Source organism: Capricornis sumatraensis, chromosome 1, assembly GCF_032405125.1.
Source record: "Capricornis sumatraensis isolate serow.1 chromosome 1, serow.2, whole genome shotgun sequence".
NCBI classification, from domain to species: domain Eukaryota; kingdom Metazoa; phylum Chordata; class Mammalia; order Artiodactyla; family Bovidae; genus Capricornis; species Capricornis sumatraensis.
In genome coordinates, this window is record NC_091069.1 from 239,913,758 (window position 1) to 239,931,267 (window position 17,510).

Below are 17,510 nucleotides of genomic sequence, written 5' to 3' on the forward strand. Positions count from 1 at the left end.
CATCAGTCCTTCTGATGAATCTTCAGGGTTGATTCCTCTAGGACTGACTTGTTTGTATGCATCCTTAGTTCATGGCAGCATTATTTACAATATCCTAGATGTGAAAGTGCCCATCAATAGACAAATGGGTAAAGAAGATGGAGTGTGTGTGTATATAACACACACACACACAGAGTGTAATATTACTCTGCCATGAAAAGAAATCTTGCCATTAGTGACAACATGAATGGACTTACAGGGTATGTTAAGCAAAATAAGTTAGAGAAAGACAGATGCCATATGATTTCACTTGCCTGTGGAATCTAAAAATCAAAACAAACGAACAAACAAAACAACACAAAGACAGACTCATAGATATAGATAACAAACTGGTAGTTGCAAGGGAGGAGGAGGTAGGGGTTGGGCAAAATAGACAAAGGAGATTAATATAAATTTCTGCTTATAAAATGAAAGTGATGAGTATGTAATGCACAGCATGGGGAATATGGTCAATAATATTGCAATAACATCATATGGTGACAGATGGTTACTAGACTTACTATACAGATCAATTTGTAATGTAATTAAATGTGGAATTACTATATTGTACACCTGAAACTAATATAATGTAGTATATCAACTATACTTTAAAAAAGGAAAAAAGTGAGAGTGAGATAATTAAAACATAATTACATTAGAAAAAAGAAGTTATGAAACAAAGCCAGTAAAGTGAAACAAGAACAGATGTATATGGTAAAAATCAAATGCAAATATTAAAAAAAAGCTATAGTCAATGAAATAAAACTCAATGGATGAGATAAATTCTAAACTGGATATATTGATATCTGAAGAAAAATAAAATGAATTGGAAATGGCATTGAGGAATGTATCCAAATACAGAACACAGAAAAAAAAAAGTATGCAAAAATAAGAAAAGTATAACCAAAATACATGGCAGTTTAATATTATTCAATAGCATTTCATAGTGATTTCAGGAGAAAATAGAAGTCAGAGGAAAGAAACAATCATTGAGGAGAAAAGGGCTAAGACATCTTCAGAATCAGAGAAAGATATGAGTCATAAGAGCTAATATACCTTTAAAGTCACTCAATATGTCAACAAATTTGGAAAACTCAGCAGTGGCCACAGGACTGGAAAAGGTCAGTTTTCATTCCAATCCCAAAGAGAGGCAATGCCAAAGAATGCTCAAACTATTGCACAATTGCACTCATCTCACATGCTAGTAAAGTATGCTCAAAATTCTCCAAGCCAGGCTTCAGCAATACGTGAACCATGAACTTCCAGATGTTCAAGCTGGATTAGAAAAGGCAGAGGAACCAGAGATCCAATTGCCAACATCGCTGGATCATGGAAAAAGCAAGAAAGGTCAGAAAAACATCTATTTCTGCTTTATTGACTATGCCAAAGCCTTTGACTGTGTGGATCACAATAAACTGTAGAAAATTCTGAGAGATAGGAATACCAGACCATCTGACCTGCCTCTTGAGAAACCTGTATGCAGGTCAGGAAGCAACAGTTAGAACTGGACATGGAACAACAGACTGGTTCCAAATAGGAAAAGGAGTACCTCAAGGCTGTATATTGTCACCCTGCTTATTTAACTTCTATGCAGAGTACATCATGAGAAATGCTGGGCTGGAGGAAGCACAAGCTAGAATCAAGATTTCTGGGAGAAATATCAATAACCTCAGACATGCAGATGACACCACCCTTATGGCAGAAAGTGAAGAAGAAATAGAGCCTCTTGATGAAAGTGAAAGAGGAGAGTGAAAAAGCTCAACATTCAGAAAACTGAGATCATAGCATCCAGTCCCATCACTCCATGGGAAATAAATGGGGAAACAGTGGAAACAGTTGCTGACTTTGTTTTTCTGGGCTCCAAAATCACTGCAGATGGTGACTGCAACCATGAAATTAAAAGATGCTTACTCCTTGGAAGGAAAGTTATGACCAACCTAGATAGCATATTCAAAAGCAGAGACATTACTTTGCCAACAAAGGTCCATCTAGTCAAGGCTATGGTTTTTCCAGTGGTCATGTATGGATGTGAGAGTTGGACTATAAAAAAAGCTGAGTACCGAAGAATTGATGCTTTTGAACTGTGGTGTTGGAGAAGACTCTTGAGAGTCCCTTAGACTGCAAGGAGATCCAACCTGTACATCCTAAAGGAGATCAGTCCTGGGTGTTCATTGGAAGGACTGATGCTGAAGCTGAAGCTCCAATACTTTGGCCACCTGATGTGAAGAGCTGACTCATGTGAAAAGACCCTGATGCTGGGAAAGATTGAGGGCAGGAGGAAAAGGGGACAACAGAGGATGAGATGGTAGGATGGCATCACTGACTCAGTGGTCATGGGTTTGGGTGAACTCCGGGAGTTGGGGATGGACAGGGAGGCCTGGCATCCTGTGATTCATGGGGTCGCGAAGAATCGGACACGACTGAGTGACTGAACTGAACTGAATACCTTTAGAGTGTTTCAAAAGAGAGTCCACTCTGAGGCATACAATAGGAAACTGGAACACGAGGGTAGAAGAGAACCTCAGAATTTAACAAAGGGAAAAGGGAGAGCTAGAGGTAAACAACAATCAGGTTGACAGCAGATTTCTTCTCAGCAAACAGAGATGCTGGAATAAAATTATATACTTACAGTACTGAAGTGCCAAACTTTTTTATTGTATACCACAGCCAACTTTCACTTGAGATAAAAGGCAAAATGAAGACGTTTTGAGACATCAAAAATGAAGACAATTTGCCAAACACATTTCACTACTCATAAAAAATAGGGAAATCTTAACAGGAGCACTTTAAATAGAGAAGGAAAGTCAGCCATGAAAGAAAGCGTGGGACAAGAGAAACAATGGAAAACATGGAAAATAGTAAGCTAAGGACATAAACATAATAAAATGATCACTATAGAAAATAATATGCTGCTGCTACTGCTGCTAAGTCACTTCAGTCCTGTCCGACTCTGTGCAACCCCATAGACGTCAGCCCACCAGGCTTCCCTGTCCCTGAGATTCTCCAGGCAAGAACACTGGAGTGGGTTGCCATTTCCTTCTCCAGTGCATGAAAGTAAAAAGTGAAAGTGAAGCCGCTCAGTCGTGTCCGACTCTTAGCGACCCCATGTAATATAGCAGAGTAAAATAAACTCTAAAATTCTATTTTTTTAGAAAGGAAGATAGCTAGTAATATTGAATAATTTAGTATTTTATTAAAAAGTATGAATGCTAAGTAGTTTGTATAGTTCCATATTATTTGTTGGCTTTCGTTTTCTTTTTTTTTTTTTAAGTGTATGCTTTCACATTTATAGTATACATCTTTTACTTATCACAGTCTCTCTTCAAGTAATATTGAAAAAAGTGAAAGTGTTAGTTGCTCAGTCATATCCAACTCTGCCACCCGATGGACTGTAGCGTGCTAGGCTTCATTGTCTGTGGAATTCTCCAGGCAAGAATACTGGAGTGGGTAGCCATTCCCTTCTCCAGGGGATTTTCCCGACCCAGTGATTGAACCCATATTGCCTGCATTTTGGGCAGATTCTTTACTATCAGCCACCAGGGAAGCTTTCAACTAATACCGTGTTCATGTATGCTAAGTTGCTTCAGTCATGTCTGACTCTTTGCAACTTCGTGAACTATAGCCCACCAGGCTCCTCTGTCCATAGGATCCTCCATCAAGAATACTGGAGTGGGTTGCAACGCCCTTCTCCAGGGGATCTTCACAACCCAGGGATCGAACCCACAGCTCATTGTTTCCTGTATTAGCAGGGTGGTTTTTAACCGCTAGTGCCACCTGGGAAGCCCCAAGTAATATTATATGACTTCAAACATAGTATAATAATTTTTTCCTTACAACAGTAATTCTCTACTCCTCCTCTCTTGTTCTTTGTGTTCGTGTTATCCTTCTACAAATATTATAACGCTACAATTCACTGATATTACTTTTTGCTTGCAATCTCTTATCTACTAAAGGGAATTCTTAAAATAAGAAAAAAGAATCACATTTACCAAGGTATTCATTTCTTATTGCTGCCATCACAAATTATAATAAACTCTGTGGCTTAAAAAATTATTTTCTCAGAGTTCTGGAATCCAGAAGTCTGAAATCAAGGTTCCCTCTGGGGGTCCTGGGGGGAGAGTCCACTGCATGCCTCTCTTTCAGTTTCTTGCGGCTGCCTGCCGTCCTCAGTGTCCCTTGGCTGTAACTCCATTCCTCCACTCTCTGCCTCTGCCTTCCTCTGCATGTCTGCGCCTCTTCTTGTGCCCAACTTCCCTTTGCCTGACTCTTACAAAGGATTTAGAGCTCACTCAGATTATCCAGGATGATCTCATCTTGAAATCTGTAGCTTAATGACACACTTCCCAGATAAAGTACAGTCACAGGTTCCAGGAACTAGGATGTGGATATATCTTTTTTAGAGACCACCATCAACCCACCAACATCATGAAGATCTGAAGAAATGAGGACCATCACAAGTTGTTGATGACAATACTTTGGCAATTGAGGGGTCCCTTGGTGGTCCAATGGTAAAGAATCCATCTGCCAAAGCAGTTAACACTGGAGATGAATGTTCGATAGCTGGATCAGGAAGATCCCCTGGAGGAGGAAATGGCAACCCACTCCAGTATTCTTGCCTGGAGAATCCCATGGATAGAGGAGCCTGGGGGGTTAGAGTCTATAGGGTCGCAAAAGAGTCGAACGGGACTGAGCAACGAAGCGCAGATACACTCCTAGTAAAGATACATAATATTAATAATTCCTTTCTTGTATCAGAGAACACACACCCATACTCACACAGGCAACAGAGGTGTTTCCCAAATTCAGGAGTCTCAATCCAAGTAATGGGTCAGGTACTTTCTCCAGTCCTCCTCCTGCCGACAGGGGACCCAGGGAAAATTTTGCTGTGATGTTCATGCCTCTCCCTACCATTCTATTCTATTCTCACTGATTTTAACAGGAAATGGCCCTAAATTTGGTACTGCTATTTTTTTCTACTCTTCACTCAGTCCCTGTTGCAGAGCTCTCCAAACAGACTCGGAGATGCCCTGGGACTGCTGGGGTTAACAGGGAGCCCTGGGCAGATTTTGAGGACAGTCCTTCCTTCCTCGAGCTAGCTAGTTCAAGGGGATTTCTGTAAACAGAGATTCCTTAAAGCAGGGTCCATCTGGCCATTATTACCCAGAACAGATCTGTCAGATACAGCATTGTTTGGGAACACTGAACTGGATGAATGAGGTGGTATAATTGGGCACTGATCCAGTCTTGAATCCCACAGCAGGAAAGGGGGGCCTTTCATCCTCCTGCTGCCCCGCCTCCTCACCCTCACTTGCTGGGAGACACCAGCAGTGCTGTCAAGGGAGCCTGGCCCAGAAAAGAGAGCTTGCAGATGAGATCTGAGGCCCTTTAAAGACCTTGCATCTAACAGAGGAGGATTTCCTATAACTGGCAGGAGACAGATGCACCGGCAGGCTCAGTGAGAGACATCAGAGAAGGGGGCTGTCCCCTGTGATGAGGGCTTTCTGGGATGAAGGAGGGGGAACAGGCCCACAGGTGCCGAGGCTCGCTGTGTGTCCCAGGCTCAGGCTGACAGCCGGGCCATAGAATCCCAGGGTTCCTTCAAGGTTGAGCTGGCGGGGAGGTGGGGTGGGGTGAGGGGAGCCCTCACAGCATCCTTGGCCCCGAGAGAAAGGGATTGGCACGGGTCACACGTGGGGAGAGCAACCAAGCTGGGCATGGCTGCCTAAATAATAAAGACAGGCTGAGTTTCTATGAAGGACATTCCTCTCTCGTTCCTGCCCTCAGATCTTAGTCTCCCGCTGCAGGGAGCTGAGAAATGTGTCCAGCTCTGCACTGCTGATAACCCAGTGTCAGGAGAGACCTGACATCCTCCCCCACCGTGAAATCCCTGCTCTGCTCACCTCTCTCCCTCTGGTGGACTTTCTCACTACAGACTCCTTCCTGTCAGTCATCTCTGATTCCAGCATCCCATCACTCTACCTGCTTGATGTCCCCTGATGCAACATAGTAGGTGGGTGGGGGAAGCATTCCTGTACTCTGTCCTAGGGGGTCTTGGCAAAGTGCATGAATGAAGATACCACAAGGTCAGCTCTGTGTCTCAAAGTGGCTCCTGAGCTTTGCTCTAGGTTCCCCCCACCTTCTCTGACAGGGATGACTGCCGACAGCATCTGGACAGGCCTTGCTCTCTGGTGTGTCTAGGGACCACTTCTCGCCATGCACAGATGACTCAGCCATCCCTGCCCCCACACATGCCTCACATCCTCACACCAGCACTGACTTCTGTTTCCACTCAGAATGAAGCCCAGCCTCCTCAGGGAGGTTCACAACGCCCTTCACGCTGGCGACCACTCAGTTTTTCAGCGTTGGCTTGCACACTGTGCACAGCCTCTTGGGTCTGTCAAGGTCAACATGGAGCTGAGGATGCAAATACCTCAGAACCTATAACCGGTGCCTAATGATCCCTCTGCTGGGCTTCTCTTCCTGGCACCACCCCCTTCGCACATCTGGGTTGAGATCCATCCTTCAGGTGGATGGATCTCTGCTGGTTAACACACTCATTCTAAATGACGAAACCTTGGTTTTGAGAGGACTCCACCCTAGGTTCTTCCAACCTCATTACCAAACTGTGGCCCTTGGCACCAAGACATTGCTCTTCATTTGTAAGGACACCACTGTCCTGGCTCAAACTTCTCTCCCAGACCTGCCGCGTCACCCATGAAAGGGGTTGTGAAGCTTCTGACCTGCCCTGGCCAGTGTGTTCCCGCTGCCCCGGGCACTGGGAAAGGTGGTCCATGCACTTCAGGTTTCTTTTTTTTTCCTTTTCAAAAAACCTTTTCTTCTATCAATATTTGATGAGGGTAATCTCAAAGACTTGTTTAGTATGATCTGCACATAAGGAGCCCTTCCAAGTATTTATCACGCTCGGGGTATAATTACATTCAAATCCTGAGACACTGTTGCTAGGTTACTGTTGCTGAGGTTCCTCTGACTTCCATGCTTGAGGTGCTGCGATTCCCCCTTGTGATGTTAGGGGCAGGGGACCAGCAGGGTAGAGCTCCTCGTGGCCCTTAGTGAAGACGAGACTCTGGGGTCTCTCGTGTGGTTGAGAGAGAGCTGTGTGCCCATGGGGCATCTCCCCCACCTCCCCAGGTGGGGCGGGAGGTGCAGATCACATGGTTACTGCAGGCAAGATTAAAGAGGTGGGAAGGGATAAAAGAGGGCAGTTGCTGCCTCGAGAGACTCCCATCGAGGAATTATCTCCGAGTCTTCTCTCCCCCGCACCCCCAATTCTTCCTGAAAACTGAGCACACACATCTTGCGTTCTCCGAGGGCCCCAAGAGCAGTTCCGTTCTGACGGCAGGAGGCTGCCCTTGTCCAAGGACACAGGCAGCTTCTGAGGGGTGAACACCTGCCTTCCGGGTGGAGCAGCAGCAGAGTAGATGGCGGAAAATCAGGATGAGGAGCGGAAGCCCACCCCTCTCCTCGGGAGGCTCCCTCACAAGACCGTCTTGTATGAGCCGGTGAGGGGTGACTGGAGTGTTGGACCTGCGCTGTCTGCACTGGTGCCTTTGTGGTGTGGAATTAGGGCCAAGAGGCTTTCAGGTTCACATTTGTAAAAGGTCTCAAATGTAGACTTGCGCTGTTACTTCCAAGTGAGGCTAAGTGGACAAGTATGACTCTTTTGTGTGTGTGTGTGTGTGTGTTTCTTGCTTTCTTTTTGACACAAAGGAGTCAACTTGTTAAATGTAACCCTTTAAAATAGACCACATATTTACAAGTCTGCTTTGGCATTTACATTTCTTTTCAATCAACCAGTACCTTTCAGAAGGGGCCCGTGCCCGCCACCCCTGTCTACCTCTGAAAGCCTAGTTTAACTTCTCCCTGCACGTGCCTGGCACCTGGCAGTAGATTGCTAATCCATGGATGCTGCCTTTGTGGCCACACATTGATTAATGGCTGGTCAGGCCCAAACCCACACATTTGTGTTTAGTGCACTGTTGAGTCAGTACCACTGGCCTTGGGGAACAAAATAGGAAATAAAGCCCAGGCAGATGGGTTTGAGATGGAGTTTAGTACTGGATTTGCATTTTCTGACTTGGCTGCCCAATCTATTTCCCACTGGCCTTTAGAAGCGTCCTGGATTGAATTGCATTTCCCATTGCAAATTTTAAATAAGGTGGATGATACAGTAGGCATTGCTATCCACAGTCCCCTGGGTATAGCTGCAAATATGCTTTTAAACCTCAGAGCAATTTCCCCAGTCATCACCAAGCAATAATTGCTATTAAAAAGAATATATACCACACACACACACGATCCTTATAGCTCAGCAGTGGGGAATATTGATTGTTGTCAATTTTTAATGGAAAAAATAATTAAAGACTTAGCTGTTCAAAATATTTACAAACAGATTCACTGCAAGCATTTATCTTCAACACCACAAGCAATATCTAGAGATCATTCCTTGGGACATTAGCTGAGTAAAACACATTTTGTTTAAACAGTAAAAGTTTCTGAGCCTCATATTCGAAGATGTATGCAGGACAGACTTTCCCCAGTCACTGAAGTTAGCTAAGTTGGAGAAGGGTGATTCTCCACAAAATGGCAGAGGACTCCTGGATTCTCCCAAATGACATCAGAAAGTGAGAGGGTGAGGCAGCATTGGTTAATCATGGGGATTTTTGTTTTAAAGACTCACAGATATGATCCTTCTGTTTGTCAACTGGCTTATTACCAACAAGAAGAGCCCTGGTTTTGCTGACCCCAGAGCCTTGTCTCATTCTGCTCAGGAAGTCATCCCACTCTTCTGAGAGAGGGTAAGGTAACACAGAAATACCATTTTTATCACCCAGGAAAACAGAACCCAGACCAGATAGCTTAACTGACAGAGTCTGCTAAAGGGAAGACAGTTACAGTGGGATTGAAAAAACTGAAAATGAGATGATGAGAAAACCTAGAGATTAACAAGAGAAAACCATCGCCATACCCCAGTTGGCGAGGCATAGGGAAGGGATGGAGTGAGGGAGCCCAGGAGCTAGGGCTGCCTGGTGGAAGCTGAGGCCATCTTGCCAGTGATGCCCTCCCCAAAGCAGATGGTGAGGGGGAAATTCCCTGGATTCCCCGCTTCTGTCTTCCAAGTTCTTTCCCATGCCTCCCACTGGCACATGCACCTAGAAGATATATTTTGCAGTGTTGGGTCTCTGAGGCACAAAGCAATGGGACAAGGGGCAAGGATGGATCTGAGGGTGAAATGGGAATTGACTGGCCCACCAACTCAGGATCAGGGCCAGATGAGGAGGTGGAGACAAAATAGTGAAAGAACCCAGAGGAGGGAGTGGATACTTCCAAGGGGAAACCATGGAAGACTCTCTAGAAGAGACATCACTTGAAATGGGCCTCAAAGGATGGAGAAGATCTCAACAAAGCTAGGAGTGAGAGATGGAGAGGCGCTGTTGACACTCAACTACAGCTGAAGATAACATCCCATGCAGAAGAGAGATGGTTTTGAGATGGTAGGAGACGGGACCAGATTGATGCGGCAGGTCCCAACCAAGGCTTGAAGGCAGAGCCAAGGAGAGGGCTGGCATGGGTCGGGTTCATCAGGAAGCCAATGCTCAGAGATGGATGTGCAGGGGCTTTATGAGGATGAGTTCTCAGGATCAGTATAAACAAGGAAGTGGGGAGGGCTCAGGACTGTGCAGAGGGAGGTTCTGGGCTATGATCCAGTCACAAGAGCCTCAGCCAACTGCAAGGTGGGGGGTAGGGGAATCTGGAACTCAGATGGCCCTTCAGAATAGTCCTGAGTTGGGACAAGGGAGCTGGGCCCTCATACCTTTGCATCAGCCTGTACTGGATGCAGGCTGTTCCAGGAAGGGGTGTGACTCCAGGCAAGGCAACTCACTTTAGTCAGGAGAACTCCCAGCAAGGAAGGCCACCCCATAGTGCTTCCCTCATCAGGGAAATGGAATCCTACAGTTCTAGTTTGGGCAACACACCACAAGTCCTTTATAAGAGGCTAAGGGAAAGGAAGGAAAGCAGAGGTGTCTACTAGGTGCCAGGCACTACACCTGTGCTTCACACAGGTTACCTTATTCCCAGTGCTCAGCAAAGTCAATATCACCAGGCAAGGAAGCTGAGACTTGGAGAAAGTAACTTTCCCAGTGTCCCCAGTCAGTAATTAGTGGAGTTAAGATTTGAACCCACATCAGCCTGACCTTACACCCACAGGACCAGTCAGAGATCTCACAGCGGAGAGGCTTTTATCTCTGTAGAGAAGGAAGTGAGAACAAGACTGAGAGTGAAGGCTCAATGGTGAGGAGGCTGGTTCCATAAAGTTGAAAAATAATCAGAAATAACTACAGAGCTTAATCTGATAGGAGAAGCATAAAATGATTGATTACCAAGCAACAGAGAGAATTCAAGTGTTGTTTGATTGCAAGGATATTTTCTAGCAAATGATAGATTTTTCATTCTTTTTGGCCACTCAGTAAACCAAACCCTCTTTCTCAAATGCTGAAGATTGCCCCATCTCATGAGCCCAGGTGGGAGAAGTTGAAAAGTGACAAGTCATCACCATCAGCTTCCCCTGCAGCCAGGTGGGGCTCCAGGCTGCCCCGCTCACCCACGTCCACCCAGCTGTGATGCTCACAGGTGGCAGGGAAGCAGAGACCTCGAGGGTGTGTGTGGCAGGGTGTATGTGGTTTGGGCATGGCAGTGGGACCTGGGTGGGCCATTTGGCATTGCAATTTTGAACACATTGTGAACATTGCTTCTAGCTGAGCGGTCCTAAGTCTGGCTCTTTAGGCCACCTGTCAATTCTGTGAATGAACCAATATCCTTTAAAAAAAAATTATCTTGAAGCAATTTATGCTGCTGCTGCTAAGTCACTTCAGTCGTGTTCGACTCTGTGCGACTCCGTAGACGGCAGCCCACCAGGCTCCCCCCGTCCCTGGGATTCTCCAGGCAAGAACACTGGAGTGGGTTGCCATTTCCCTCTCCAATGCAGGAAAGTGAAAAGTGAAAGTGAAGTCGCTCAGTCGTGTCCGACTCTTTGCAACCCCATGGACTGCAGCCCACCAGGCTCCTCCATCCACAGGATTTTCCAGGCAAGAGTACTGGAGTGGGGTGCCATTGCCTTCTCCTGAAACAGTTTATAAAATATTGCAAAAATGTTGTTGTTGTTCAGTTGCTGAGTCGTATCCAGCTCTTTGTGACCTCCTGGACCTCACTATCTCTCAGAGTTTGCCCAAGTTCATGTCCATTAAATCAGTGATGCCATCCAACCATCTCATCCTCTGTCCCTCTTTTCTCCTCTTGTCTTCAATCTTTCCTAGCATCAAGGTCTTTTCCAATGAGTCAGCTCTTCACATCAGGTGGCCAAAGTATTGGAGCTTCAGCTTCAGCACCAGTCCTTCCAATGAGTATTCAGGCTTGATTTGCTTTAGGATTGATTAATTTACTTTATTATTGTAAAAATAATAAACTCATAAACCCTTCACCCAGGTTCTCCAAATGCTATTGTTTTACCACACTTATTTTCTATTTATCCTATTACAGTAATAGTTGGATTCATCAGTGGATGCAAAATTAATGATGGAAAAAGTGATGAGAAATAAGATTTTATGCTGTCTCAAAATACATCCCTTCAATTATATAGAGGAAAGAGTGAAGAAGCCTGGCAGACACCACTTTAACCTAGTGATCAAACTTAACACCACAAGCAACAGGACAAATCGACCCCATATGTGTCTTTTTAGGACACACCATCACTTCTATGACATTTCTGCAAAAAGGCACAACCTGAACTTCCTGCTGAGGAAACATCAAAAGAAACCTAGCCAAGGTTAATCCTACTAAATAACTAACCCATTTCCCCTGATAGCACTTTAGTAATTTTTATTAATTTTAAGGCAATCTCTATCCAAATGTTTTGTAAACTGCATGGCACCAAACTGATTTCAGATCATTCTTATAGGTTTTTCTGTGATGAGTCTGTGCTGGTGTGGAAGATGCCCGGATGGGGCACCATTCCAGGGACTATCATATTACAAGGGACCCCTGGGAGTAGCAGGTGGATGGAGAGGGAACGGAGGTAGGCAAGGAATCCATGGGCACATAGGTGTTGGAAAGCATTCAACATTCAGCCGACACTTTTGCCTCTCAGTTTTCCACCCACACATGTGCTCTGTGGCTGCATAACTGTGGCATATTTATTCCTTTCTCTTTGGAGCTATGAGAGTGATGTATGGCAAAGGCATAGTTAGGGGTTAACACTTCCTGAGCATAACTGAGGGCCCAGCACTTTATTGCTTGGGAGGCTGCACCCTTCCTATTGTGGGTCAGTGTGTTGCAGTGGTTGATCGTTCAGGCTGTTGAAAATATTTTCTCATCTGTAAAATGGGGATAATGATAATGTATGGCTCATAGGCATGTGCTGACAATTGAATGGGACACTGATGTAATAGCACCTCACTTGGCCCACCATGAATACAGCATGTTGGCTATGAGTGTGACTAGAAGGGTGGCTGGATCAGATGATGTGCTTGAGGTCACTGAGCCTCAAGAAATGAAACAGGGATTGAGCTCAGGCTTGCATATCCACACCAGTATTCTCCGTGTGAGCACAGAGAAATGAGGACTTGCAAAGTGAGCATGAACTGGAGATCAACTGCCCATTTCACAGATGTGCAAGTCGAGGGCTGATGGGGAGCTCTGGTCCTCCCAGGTCATTGCCTGATGCTGCTCTAGCAGCCCCTCCTCTTTGCCCGCTTCCTCCATCACCTTCTCTTGAGCTAACCTTGGTGCCTGGGGAGGTGGGCAAGGAGCTCATAACTCAGTAATTGCCTTGTGGATTTTATGGGGCCATATAACGGTGTGCTGTGCAAACTTTTATGAGTATTTATTTTACAATGTCTACTGAAACCATTAACACTTTCATTAGCTAGATTCAAGGGCCGTGAGAGGCTTGGCTTCCCTACTAAGATCAATTTTGTCTGAAGATTTTTAAATAAAAGTTTATGAAAACATTGCAGGCTCATCCCAAGGCAAGCAGGTGTTCTCAGTGTCTTGCAGACCCAGGTGAGATTAGGAATCCATGATCAACTATTTATCCTTTTCAATTCTGTGCTGGCTGGAAGGGGACATATGGGGATTACTAGACCAGTCAGTCTACAATGTTTATTACTTCTCCTTGAAACCTGAATTCTGCCAGCAAAGCTGATCCCCAAGTGACTTCATGCCTTCTAAGACTATACTTTCATTTTGAATTCTATAATTCTAGCAGGTAGGAGCTTAAGCATGGGGTACCCAAAATGATAAAATATAATTTCTAATTCCTTTGAAATATGTGGCTCTACATTATAGGTGACTATACCTGATAAAATTAAGATGATGTCTCTAATGTACTTAAATTTTATGGTGGAGGCTCAGAGTTGTTTATCAAAAAATTTTAAAAGTGGTGCTGTAGCTCAAATTGTTACAAGAATCACTGTGGTCCAGTGAAGTGATCATTAGCAGGAAGTGATCAGGAAGAGAAGCCTAGGAGTTTGTTTCCGGGAATGTTCAAACTATTGTACCATTGTGCTGATCCCACGTGCTAGCAAGATAATGCTCAAAATCCTTCAGGCTAGGCTTCAACAGTATATGAACTGAGGAATTCCAGATGTACAAGCTGGATTTAGAAAAGGCAGAGGAACCAGAAATGAAATTGCCAACATCCTTTGGATCATAGAATAAGCAAGGGGATTCCAGAAGAACATCTATTTCTGCTTCATTGACTACACTAAAGCCTTTGACTGTGTAGGTCACAACAAACTGTGGAAAATTCTTAAAGAGATGGGAATACCAGCCCACCCTACCTGCATTCTGAGAAACCTGTATGCAAGTCAGGAAGCAACAGTAAGAACTGGACATGGAACAATGGGCTGATTCAAAATTGGAAAAGAAGTACATCTGAGCTGTATATTGTCACACTGTTTAACATCTATGCAAAGTATATCATGCAAAATGCTAGGCTGGATGAAGCACAAGCTGAAATTAAGATTGCTGGGCAAAATATCAATGACCTCAGATATGTGATGTGAAAGTGAAAGTGTTAGTTGCTTAGTCCTCTCCAGCTCTTCGCAACCCCATGGACTGTAGCTCACCACGTTCCTTTCTCCATGGGATTTCTCAGGTAAGAATGCTGGAATGGGTTGCCATTTCCTTCTCCAGGGGATCTTCCCAACCCAGGGACTGAAGCTGGGTCTCCTGCACTGCAGGCAGATTCTTTACCATCTGAGCCACCAGGGAAGCCTTCACATATGCAGATAATACCACTGCAATGGCAGAAAGTGAGGAGGAACTAAAGAGCCTCTTGGTGAAGGTGAAAGAGTAGTGAGGTGCAGTGCAGTGCAAGTCGCTCCGTCGTGTCCGACTCTTTGCAACCTCAAGGACTATACAGTCCATGGAATTCCCCAGGCCAGAATACTGGAGTGGATAGCCTTTCCCTTCTCCAGGGGATCTTTCCAGCCCGGGGTTTGAACCCAGGTCTCCCACTTTGCAGGCAGATTCTTTACCAGCTAAGCCACAAGTGAAGCCCAAAGGTGAAAGAGGGGAATGAAAAATCTGGCTTAAACTCAACATTCAAAAAACTAAGATCATGGCTTCTAGTCCCTAGCTTCATGGCAAATAGATGAGGAAACAATGGAAACAGTGATAGACTTTATTTTCGTGGGCTCCAAAATCACTGTGAACAATGACTACACCCATGAAATGGAAAAAAAAAAAGTTTGCTCCTTGGGAGAAAAGCTATGACAAACTTAGCGTATTAAAAAGCAGAAACAAGTCCTTATAATCAAAGCTGTGGTTTTTCCAGTAGTCATGTACACATATGAGAGTTGAACCATACAGAAGGCTGAGCAACGAAGAATTGATGATTTTGAACTATGGTGCTAGACAGTCCCTCAGACTAAAAGGAGATCAAACCAATCAATCCTAAAGGAAATCAACCCTAAATATTCATTGGAGGGACTGACGCTGAAGCTGAAGCTCGAATACTTTGGCCATCTGACGTGAACAGGTGACTCATTGGAAAAGACCCTGATGTTTGGAAAGATCAAGGGCAGGAGGAGAAGGGAATGACAGAGGATAAGTTGGTTGCATGGCATCACCGACTCAATGCACATGAGCTTGAACAAGCTCTGGGAGATTGTCAAGGACAGGGAAGCCTGGCATGCTGCAGTCCATGGGATTGCAAAGAGTCAGACAAGACTTAGCAACTGAACAACGACAAGATGAGAATGTGAATGGTTTATTTTCTCAGTACCGAGGCATGTTGTGCTGTTTACTTGATTAAAATGAATGTACACTTTGCACATTAATTGATCCTTCCAATAATATGCAAGGAAATGTCCTAGGAACTATGAAGAGAGTTGCAAAAATGAATTGAATCATACTTGTCTGGGATACAAGTTGTTTTGTTGTTATTGCCTATGGTCTTGCTCACAGTAGGTAGTTTATCCTCGTCCTTAGTTCATGGTTCTTTGTTATTATTAGTACGTACCAAGCCCTTCTCTTGTTTTATTCATTTTTTTCCCTTTTATCTTCCCTGCTACTTTCCCATCGCTTTCCTCCCCATGTGCAACTGTCTTTTTGCATTTGATGTTTGTCTTTTTTGCTTCCCTGTGGTTCTATAAAAGGTTTACTGTTTTACTGCATGTATTTTCAATGTATGTAAGAGGTATTGTGTTACAGAATCTCATTCCTTTTCTTACTCCTCTCACTAAACACTATGTTTTTAAGATTCACTCATGCTGCTATGTTTAAATCTAATCTGTTGCTTCTAATTGCTGCATAATGCTCTATTCAGATTTTATTTGTGTGAAAGAGTAAGCTATTTTGAGGAAGAGGTCTACCTGCACTTCAGGAAAATAATCATGCAGATTCTGGGAAGAACAGACTGGAGTCACTGAGGGAAGGGCAGCTGGGCAGCAAGTTTAACCATCTAAAGGGAGGAAACTTAGACCAAGTACTGGGACTGGAGAAGAGGCAGTGTGTGCTGGACCTGTTTAGAGGTGTACTTGATGTATTTTGACTTCATGTTGAGTAGACGGAGTGAGGCATAGAAAGAGTCAAGGGGGACACTACGATTTTGAGCCTGAGGGGTGAGGTGTTTTCAAGCACCAATGACTTGGGAGGAATCACACTATAAGAAGACGATATGGTAGGAAGAGGAGGAGAGAATAGGATAGCATCAAACATAAACATTCATCGGTCTATGCAATTAACATTTACTGAGACCTGTTATATGCCTGGCGCTGAACTAGCCCTCTAGGAAGACAGGACAGGAGTGGGGTGTATACGAGATCTCTACTTGTATTGAGTGTGAGACAGACATTAACCAAAGATCACAAAAAATGAAAGCAGCATTGCAAGCAAGCTATCCTAAGGACGCTGGGAAGATGAAGGACCCCAGGTTCAGGTAGATCAGGAAGGAGTTTTCTGGGACATCAGCTTTCAGCTGAAACCTGGATGAGTAGGGGTTGCCCCAGGGACAAAGGAGGAAGGCATTCTGCACTGAGGACCAGCACTGGGAAAGAACCTAGCACAGGTGAGGTATGGAGGTGGGCAAGAATTTGGCCAGCTGGAGGCACTGAAAGAAGTGAGGGTACCTGGACTGCAGGGAATGAGGGGAAGACCAAGCGAAGTGGTGACAGAACTTGGGTTACATCAGGGCTTGCAAGCCACACTGGAGAATCTGAACATTACTCTACAGGGAAACATGGCGGGGGCTTTAGGCAGGAGAGACCCCATCCGGTGTGTGGGGTTAAAATCTCATTGAGGCTGCTGAGTGGAGCATAGATTGGAGGGCGAGTAGGACACTTTGAGGGGTGGTTGTGGCTTTCTAAGTGAGAGGCAGGGGTGGTTTGGGTTGGGGGTGGCAGTGGAGATGGGTAGGAGATTGATTTGAGAGGTTTTGAGGTTGAGTTGACTGGGCTTGGTGACGGATGGGAATGGTGCAGGCAAGGGGCTCTGTGTCGATGGTGGCAGGTAAGCCTGAGCTGCCTGTCATATATGCAAATGTAGATGTCCAGGGATCACTTGGAAATGACATGCTGACGTGTAGGAGATGACATGAAGAGGCCGTGAGATCGATTTCAGAATCATCTGTGCTTTGGTGAAAGGGGAGACCATGAAAATAGGTGTCATCATCAAGGAAGATAGTATAAGGGCATAAACCAGAAAATGTCTACTTGGAAGATAAATTTTTATAGGAGATTTAAAATTTTGTTATTCATTTTGAGACATTAAAAATGCAATACCAAGCAAAGAAAAATATAGCATAATCTCATATTCACATCATCAGGAATAAATTTGGTCAAATCTGCTATGTTGGAAAAAAAAATATTACAACTCCAACCCCTCAACTCCTGGCAAACACACTCTTGAGTTTGGTGGCAGGATGCTGTTTTGAGCCACAAGCCAATCTTTTCTCTTTATGTTTTCCCTTACTT